Source organism: Macaca mulatta, chromosome 16 (assembly GCF_049350105.2).
Source record: "Macaca mulatta isolate MMU2019108-1 chromosome 16, T2T-MMU8v2.0, whole genome shotgun sequence".
NCBI lineage: Eukaryota > Metazoa > Chordata > Mammalia > Primates > Cercopithecidae > Macaca > Macaca mulatta.
This window is the reverse complement of record NC_133421.1, coordinates 65,573,846-65,582,864: the sequence shown is the minus strand read 5'-3', so window position 1 is coordinate 65,582,864 and position 9,019 is coordinate 65,573,846.

Sequence of the window (9,019 nt, the reverse complement as noted above, 5' to 3'; positions counted from 1 at the left end):
CTCCAGCCTGGGCAACAAGAGCAAAACTATGTCAAAAAAAAAAAAAAAAAAAGTAAAAGAAAGAAATGGATATATCTGGCTGGTCTGATCATGGAACTTTATTCCATGTAGATAGCGATCTGTGGTAAGTTGATCAATAACTGCAAGGCTGGCAGTCCCTAGACACACAAGAGGCTGGGCAGCAGCAGTTCTGGTAGCAGCTGGAGCCACAGCTCTGGTCTAGGCAACCAGACAGGCAGACACACATGGTGTGGCAGCAGGTTCTCCTGCAGTAGATAGGTGCACAGGAGATGGGCTGGCAGCAGCTGGACCCACTGCCAGTTTGGCCATAACAGCTGGACCTACGGCAATTGGGCTGGCAGCAGGGTGTGCTGCACCAGGAATAATGGCAGCAGCTGGTCACACAAGTGGGCTGGCAGCAAGTAGTCTTGCAGCAGGTGGCTTCGCAGTAGGCTGGGTGGCAGGCAGTAGGGCTGGCAGCAGCTGGATCCACAGCTCTGGTCTAGGCAACCAGGCAGGCAGACACACGTGGGATGGTAGCAGGTTCTCTGGCAGTAGACGGGTGCACTGCAGCTAGGTTGGCAGCAGGATGTGTTGCAGCACCTGGGGGGGCAACAAGACTGGCAGCAGCTGGACACACAGGTGGTCCTGCAGCACGTCGTAGGCTGGCAGCAAGGGGAGCAGCTGTCGGTCATGGTGTGAGGGGTGGAGGGTGGATTCCTGTTCAGAAGTGAGTTTCCTAGAGTTTGATAACCCTATTCAATCTGAACCTTTTATACATGGTACGCCAAAGTTTGGATCAATGAGCAGAAGTTGTCTTTGATGTTGCTTATGTGAATTTCTCTAGTTCATTGGGAAATGTCCCAGGGAGGAAGTTGTTTCTTCAGTGCTGTGAATTTTCTTTGAGTAATTGATTTATTTGCTCTCTTAATTGACAAGTAACCAGTCAGGACTATTCTGAACTGAGAAATGAATCATTCTCCCTATCAATTAAGCTCGATCCTCATTTTTAAAGCTGGGTACAGTATTTGGTCATTTAACAGGCCCTATGTAGCTTGGTGAGATGTCAGGACCATTGTTGGTCACCATCTATTTTTCCTTATTGCTATTTACTTTTGGAAGCACCTCTGAAGATAGGATGATGTTGAGTCATGGTGATGAGTTAAAACCAAGTTTAGGGAGGGCTTCTGATGCCACCTGTAATGTAGAAGCTAGTATATGATTTATCTTCCTGTTATAAACAATAATAAAAGCTTTGTAAATATATAAAACAACTGTCTGAAGATATTGGATGACAATCAGCTTTGGGTTATGATCCCTGAAGGAAGACACATGGGGTAAAACAAGAAACATACGGGTTTGTGTGTTTTCAAAATTGTTGCCGCTGCAGCACACCCTGCTGCCAGCCCACCTGCTGCAGCAGCTCCAGCTGTTATGGTCAAATGCCAGAAGAAATAGAGTTCACATAGAGAACAGAGAAGAGATAGGCATCAAAGGGGTTTATCACAGTTCCTTCTCTCAGTCTGAAATGTGATTTCTGATGGTTAAATTTTGTAAAGTTTGATCCAGTTAAAATTATCAATCATTTCTTTTCAAATAATGATATTTTTGTCTTGGTCAGGAGGTGTTTATCTACTTAAAAATAAAAAAAATTCACATACATTATCTAGTGAGGGTTTAAGATTTTTTTTGACCTTCAAGCTATTGATACACCTGGAATTGATTTTTTTTGTACATGATGAGTGATCAGAATCCAAGCTCATCTTTTCCATGTAAATACTTTTTTCCAGCTTTGATTGTGGAACATTTTCAGCTTTATTGCTGGATATGTTCTCATTGTCATCCAGAATATTATTTATTTGTGTCTTCTTTACATTTCTTGATCAATCCTGTCAGTGGCTTATCATTTATTAGTTTTTTTGAAAAAGAAACAAATTTTGGCTTTGTTCATCTTCACTCTAATATCATTGTTAACTAGTTCATTGATTTACATTTTATGCTATTTTGACTGTTTTTCTTTTTCTTATTCACTAAGATGAACTCTCAGTTCATTTATTTTTGTTTTATTCTTGTTTAATATTTAAATATTAAAGGCTATTTAAAGTGTATACATTTTATCAAAGATCATTTTTATAACACCCCACAAGTCTTGATATGTAATATTTTCATTATAAACGAGTTACACATTTTTCTTTCCTTTACATTATAGATTCTTCCGCTTTGGTCTTCCAAGTCAGTATATCTTCTGCAGTTTATCTCACTTATTGTGTACTTTAATGACTGTATGCTCCATTATTAGTTTAGTATCTGATATTGTGCTTGGTTGTGTCTCCCCCCCCATTATACATGTTTGTTTTTTATTAATTTTTCATTTTGAAATAATTTCATACTCATAGAAAGTTCTAAACATAGTACAAAGGATTCCCATATGCCTTCACTTGGATTCCTCAAACGTTAACATTTTACCATGCTTCTCTAACATTATTTCTCTCTATATATGTGTGTGTTACTACTGTTGGTTTTTAAAAGTAAGTTGCAGATAGAATTTCCCATTATCACTAAATACCACTTTATCCCTATGTACTTCAGTGTGTATTTCTTTAGTCACAGCCCAATGATCAAAACCAAAATATTAACACCAATGCAGGATATTGTCTCTGGTTGGTTTTTATTCATGGGGTGTGTGTGTGTGTGCGCGCGCGCACGTGTGTGTGTGTGTTTGTATTTGTCAATATTGGTAATAGCTTCCCTTATGTCTTTAAATGCATTTATTATGTTTAGTTAAAACCCAGTTGAAGATTTGCTGACTGGGAAGATGGAGTGGACATACTTTTCCACATTCTTTCTGCTAAGTACAACTAAAAATTCTGGATATTATATACAAAGCAAACACAAGAGGACTCTGAAAGGTGAAGTGAAGAAAGCAGCCAGGCTAGAAGCCTCAGGACTTAAGGAACAATAAGGTGGGGTTCTCTGGGTTTTCTTTTTGCTGCAAGTACCCCAGACTTGGAGCTTGAGAAGCCTGCAACTCTGAAACTCTAATGGATGCGCACGCACACACACACACACACACACACACACACACACACACACACACAGTTCCAATAAATGCTTCTCTCTACCTAAAGGGTCAGAAAAGAGGTGGCTTAGCAAGAAGAAAAACATTTAGAAGGTATCTGCTGTGCTCCAGAAACAACTATGGCTTCACTGCCAGTCACACCAGTAAAAGCCGGGTGGGGAGATAGACTTCCATCCCTGAGAAGCTGTGATGAGTTTCCCTAACACCCGCCACTGAGATAGTGTCCGAGAAGGCCAAGTAGGGCTGTGAAACCTTAATCTCTGCCAGCCAGTAAAGACCCCCGTCCCCAACAGACATAGATGTAGACATAGAGTGTCAGTGGAGACCATGTGGAGGGCCGGAGCTCTCATCTCTGCCCCGCAGTAATGGTGTGCTCCCCTACCTTGCTTGTCAGCACAGGCTGAATAGGGGAACTGATCTATTCAGCGAACTAATCTATTCAGGGAACTAATCTTGTCACATTACCTTCATGTGACAGTAATGAGGTAGCCCCTAGTCCCTTGCTAGAACAATGTCAGAGAAAGCCAGCCAAAATGAAAGATTACATAAGATCCAGAGTTTCATAACGTAATACAAAGAGGGCCAGGTACTAATAAAAAATCACTTAACATCCAAAGCCAGGAAGATATGTAACTGGATGAAAAAAGGCAATCAATAAATGCCAATGTTGAGATACCAGATATATTAGAATTATCTGACAAAGAGTTTAAAGCAGTCATGATAAAAATACATCAATGAGGCTAGGTGCGGTGGCTCATGCCTGCAATCGCAGCACTTTGGGAGGCTGAAGTGGGAGGATCTTGAGGTCAAGAGATTGAGATCATCCTGGCCAACATGGTGAAACCCTCTGTCTACTAAAAACACAAAAATTATCTGGGTGTGATGGTGCGCACCTGTAGTCCCAGCTATTCAGGAGGCTGAGGCAGGAGAATCACTTGAACCAGGGAGGTTGCAGTGAGCCAAGATCGGGCCACTGCACTCCAGCCTGGTGACAAAGCGAGACTCCATCTAAAAAAAAACAAAAGTCAGTGAGCAAAACATAAAGTGTATGCTTAAAATATACTTTACACAAATGAAAGAGTACAAATTGTCACAAATAAATAAAAGATAAAACGATATATGTGAATTTTGGAACTGAAAAACCCAATAACCAAAATAAAAGGTTCAGTTGATGGCTCAACAGCAGAATGGAGGTAAAAAGAAAAGTATCAGTGAACTAGAAGATAAAACATTAGAAAATTTCCAATCCAAACAACAGAGAAAATACACTGGAAAAGCCTAAAAATATAACAGAGCTTAAGGGACCTGTGGGACTAAAAAAAACTATCTGATATTCATCTCACCAGGGTCCTAGAAGGAAAGATGAAAAAGAGCAGGGCTGAAAAAGTATTCAAAAACAATATAGTTGAAAATCCCCCCAATTTAGCAAGAGACATAAACCTACAAATTCAAGAAGGTGAGCAAATCCCAAACAGGATAAACTCAAAGAAATTTGTGCCAACACACATAGTAGTTAAACTTCTGAAAAGTAAAGACAAGGAAAAAGTTGTAAATGCAACCAGAGAAAGAAACACCTTACCTTTAGGGGAAAACAATTAAAATTATGTGGATTTCTCATTATTTTTCAAGTCCTGATAGAAAAGAACTAAAATGAGTAGAAAATCAACAAAGATACAGAAGAACTCAAAAACACCATCAACCAGCAGGATCTAATTAACGTTTATAGAACAGTCCATCCAGCAATAGTAAAACACACATTCATTTCAAGTGTCCATGGAATATATTTCAAGATGGACCATATCTTGGGCCATAAAACAATCTCAACAAATTTATAAGAGTTGAAATCATAGAGTATGTTCTCCAACTACGATGGACTCAAACTAGAAATTAATGACAGAAAGATAACTGGGGAATCTTCAAACACTTGGAAACTAAACAGCATACTTTTGAATAGTCCCTAGGTCAGAAAGGAAGACTTAAGGGAAATTTTTTAAAAATATGCATTGCAATGAATGAAAATGAAAATACAACATGTAGAAACTTGGGAGACATAATTAAAGCTGTGATGAGAGGGAAAGTCATAGCATTAAATGCATATATTCGAAAAGAGGAAAAGTCTCAATTATCTAAGCTCCCACCTCAAGAACCTAGAAAAATAAGAGCAAAACAAACTAAAAGCAAGCAAAAGGAAGGAAATAATAAATATAAAAGCAGAAATCAATGAAACTGAAAACAGAGTAATAATAAAGAAAACAAAGTGAAATAGTGAAACAAGGAGCTGGTTCTTTGAAAGTATAAATGACAGTGAAAGATTGAATACTTTCCCCTAAATTGGAAATATTAAATCTCACTGCTTATTCTACACAGTGCTTAAAGTTTTAACCAGCACAATAAGGCAAGAAACAAAAATAAAGGAAGAAATATAACTGTCTCTCTTTGTAGATAGCATGATTGTCTACATAGAAAATCTCAAGGAATCTATGAATACAAACAAACAAATAAGCAAGCAAACTCTGAGAACTAATGAATGAGTTTAGAAAGATTGGAAGCTACAAGATAAACATACACAATCTGCTATATTCTATATATGGGCAATGAATGCATGGACACAGAAGTTGAAATAAAATGTCACAATCCCTCTAAAACATACTTAGGTGTAAATTTAAAAAACATGTACAGGACTTACCACAGCAGGTTTTTAAAAAAGTAGATATCAATAAGATTCTTCCAAAATGTATATAGAAAGACAAAAGAACTGGAATAGCTAAAACAATTTCAAAGAATAAAGTGGAAGGGATCAATCTATTTAATTTCAAGATTTATGATGTAACTACAGTAATCAAGGCTGTGTGGTACTGAAGGAGAAATAGACAGCTAAATGAATGGATTAAAACAAAGAACCTAGAAATAGACCTATACAAATACAATTGATAGGTTTGAAGTACACAGGTCCACTTACATGTGGATTTTCTTCTGCCTCTGCCACTAATGAGACGGCAAGACTAACCCCTCCTCTTCCTCCTCCTCTTCAGCTTACTCGACATGAAGACAGCCAGGATGAACACCTTTATGGTGATCCACTTCCACTTAAAGAACAGTAAACATATTTTCCATTTCTTATGATTTTCTTAATAGAATTTTCTTTTCTTCAGTTTACTTTACTGTAAAAATACAATATATAATACATATAACATACAAAATATGTGTTAATTGACTGCTTATTTTATTGATAAGTCTTACAGTCAACAGTAGGCTGTGAGTAGTTAAGTTTTGGGGGAGTCAAAAGTTATATGCAGATTTTTAGCTGTGTGGAGGTTTGCTGCTCCTAACCCTTGCATTGTTTAAGGATTGGCTGTATACCTAGCCGAATTTTGATAAACGTACACCAACAATTCAATGGAGGAAAGCTATCCCTTTAAACAAATTATTCTAGAGTAATTAGATATCTAGAGGAAAAAAAACTCTAAATTTTTTTTTTTTTTTTGAGACGGAGTCTTGCTCTGTCGCCCAGGCTAACTCAAAATGAATTACAACTTAAATATAAGATGTAAAACTATAAAACTTTTAGGAAAAATTGGAGAAAATCTTTAGCGTGTAAGACCAAAGAGTTCTTAGGTAGCACCAAAAACATGATCCATTAAAGAGAATTAATAAATTGGTTTATGTTCTGCAAAAGAACAGAGGAGGAAAAGACAAGCTGCGAACTATACATGATATATATTTGCAAATCACATATTTGACAAAGGAGTGGTACCTAGAATATACAAAGAACTTTAAAAACTGAACAATTAGAAAGCAAACACTAAAAGTACAGCATGGGCAAAAGACATGAAGAAATATTTCATGGAAGAAGATATACAGATGACAAATAAGCATGTGAAAAGATGTTCAACGTCATTAGCCATTAGGGAAATGTAAACTAAAACCACGATGAGTTAACACACCTATCAGAATGGCTAAAATAAATGTTGGTGAGTATGCAAAGAAACAGAATCAGTCATACATGTAAAATGGTACAGACACTCTGGAAACGGTTGATGCTGTTGCTTAAAAATTAAACATGCTGGCCGGGCACAGTGGCTCACGCCTGTAATCCCAGCACTTTGGGAGGCCGAGGTGGGTGGATTGCCTGAGGTCAGGAGTTCGAGACCAGCCTGGCTAACATGGTAAATCCCCATCTCTACTAAAAATACAAAAAGTTAGCAGGGCGTGGTGGCGCATGCCTGTAATCCCAGCAACTCGGGAGGCTGAGGCGGGAGAATCGTTGGAACCCGGGAGGCAGAGGTTGCAGTGAGCTGAGATAGTGCCACTGCACTCCAGCCTAGGTAACACAGCTAGACTTTGTAAAAGAAAAATTAAACATGCAACTACCATACAACTCACTAATTACACTTGTTCACACAAAGGTTTGTACATGAATGTTTACGGCTGCTTTGAACTGGAAGCAACCCAGATGTCCTTCAACACATGGTCAAACAAACTGGTACATACATACCAGAGGGTACTTCACAGTGACAAAAAGGAAAAACTGTTCAACAATCTGTTTAAATTTCCAGGGAATTATGCTGTGTTGAAAAAACCAATCTCAAAGTGTTAAGCACTGTATGATTCCTTTTGTGTAAACATCCTTGAAATGACAGAATTACACAAATGAAGAACAAATTGGTGGTTGCCAGGTGTAAAGAAGGGAGTGGGTGTGGGAGGGAGGTGAGTGTGGCTGTAAAAGAACAATCAAAAGAGATCCTTGTGGTGACAGAAATGTGTTGTACATTGGCTATGTCAATGTCAGTATCGTATGCTGGTGTTGATGTTTTTCTCTAATTTTGGATGATGTTATTTTTGGGGGAAACTGGGCAAAGAGTACATGGATCTCTTGTATCACATCTTACAACTGCATGCCAATCTCTATTCTTTAAAAATAAAAAATTTAATTTGAAATTTAATTTAAGAAAGGAAGAAACAGGTTTTTTGTGTGTGTGCATTTTTTAAAATTTTTTAATTTTTTAATTTTTTATTTTTTTTGAGACAGAGTCTCACTGTCACCCAGGCTGGAGTGCAGTGGTGCAATCTCAGCTCACTGCAACCTCCATCTCCCTGGTTCAAGCAATTCCCCTGCCTCAGTCTCCCAAATAGTTGGGATTACAGGCACACATCACCATTCACTTTTGTTTTTTTTTTTTTGTATTTTTAGTAGAGGTGGGGTTTCACCATGTTGGCCAGGCTGGTCTTGAACTCCTGACGTCAGGCAATCCACCCGCCTCAGCCTCCCAAAGTACTGGGATTACAAGCATGAGCCTCCGTGCCCAGCCAAAACAGTTTTAAGAAGTATTTTATCTTTAAAAGGTAGCAGAACATGGATTTTGGAGATTGGTCAAACATCTGACCACTTCCACTGTTACCACGAGATCATGCATCAGACAGAGCTGAGCAGCTTCTTAAAAAAAAAAATTATTTCCATAAGTTTTTGGGGAACAGGTGATATTTGGTTACATGAGTATATTCTTTAGTGGTGATTTGTGAGATTTTGGTGCACCCATCACCCGAGTAGTGTACGCTGAACCCAATTTGTAATCTTTTATCCCTCACCCCCTCCCATCTTTTCCCCTGAGTTCTCAAAGTCCATTGTGTCATTCTTATGCCTTTGCATCCTCATAGCTTAGCTCCCACTTACAAGATTTTAGGTTTGGTTTTCCATTCCTGAGTTACTTCACTTAGAATAATAGTCTCCAATTCCATTCAGATTGCTGTGAGTGCCATTAATTCATTCATTTTTATGGCTGAGTAGTATTCCATCATATATTCAACTGCTTCTTTATCCACTCATTGATTGATGGGCATTTGGGCTGGTTTCATATTTTTTGCAATTGTGAATTGTGCTGTTATAAACATGCATGTGCAAGTGTCTTTTTCGTATAATGACTTCTTTTCCTCTGGGTAGGT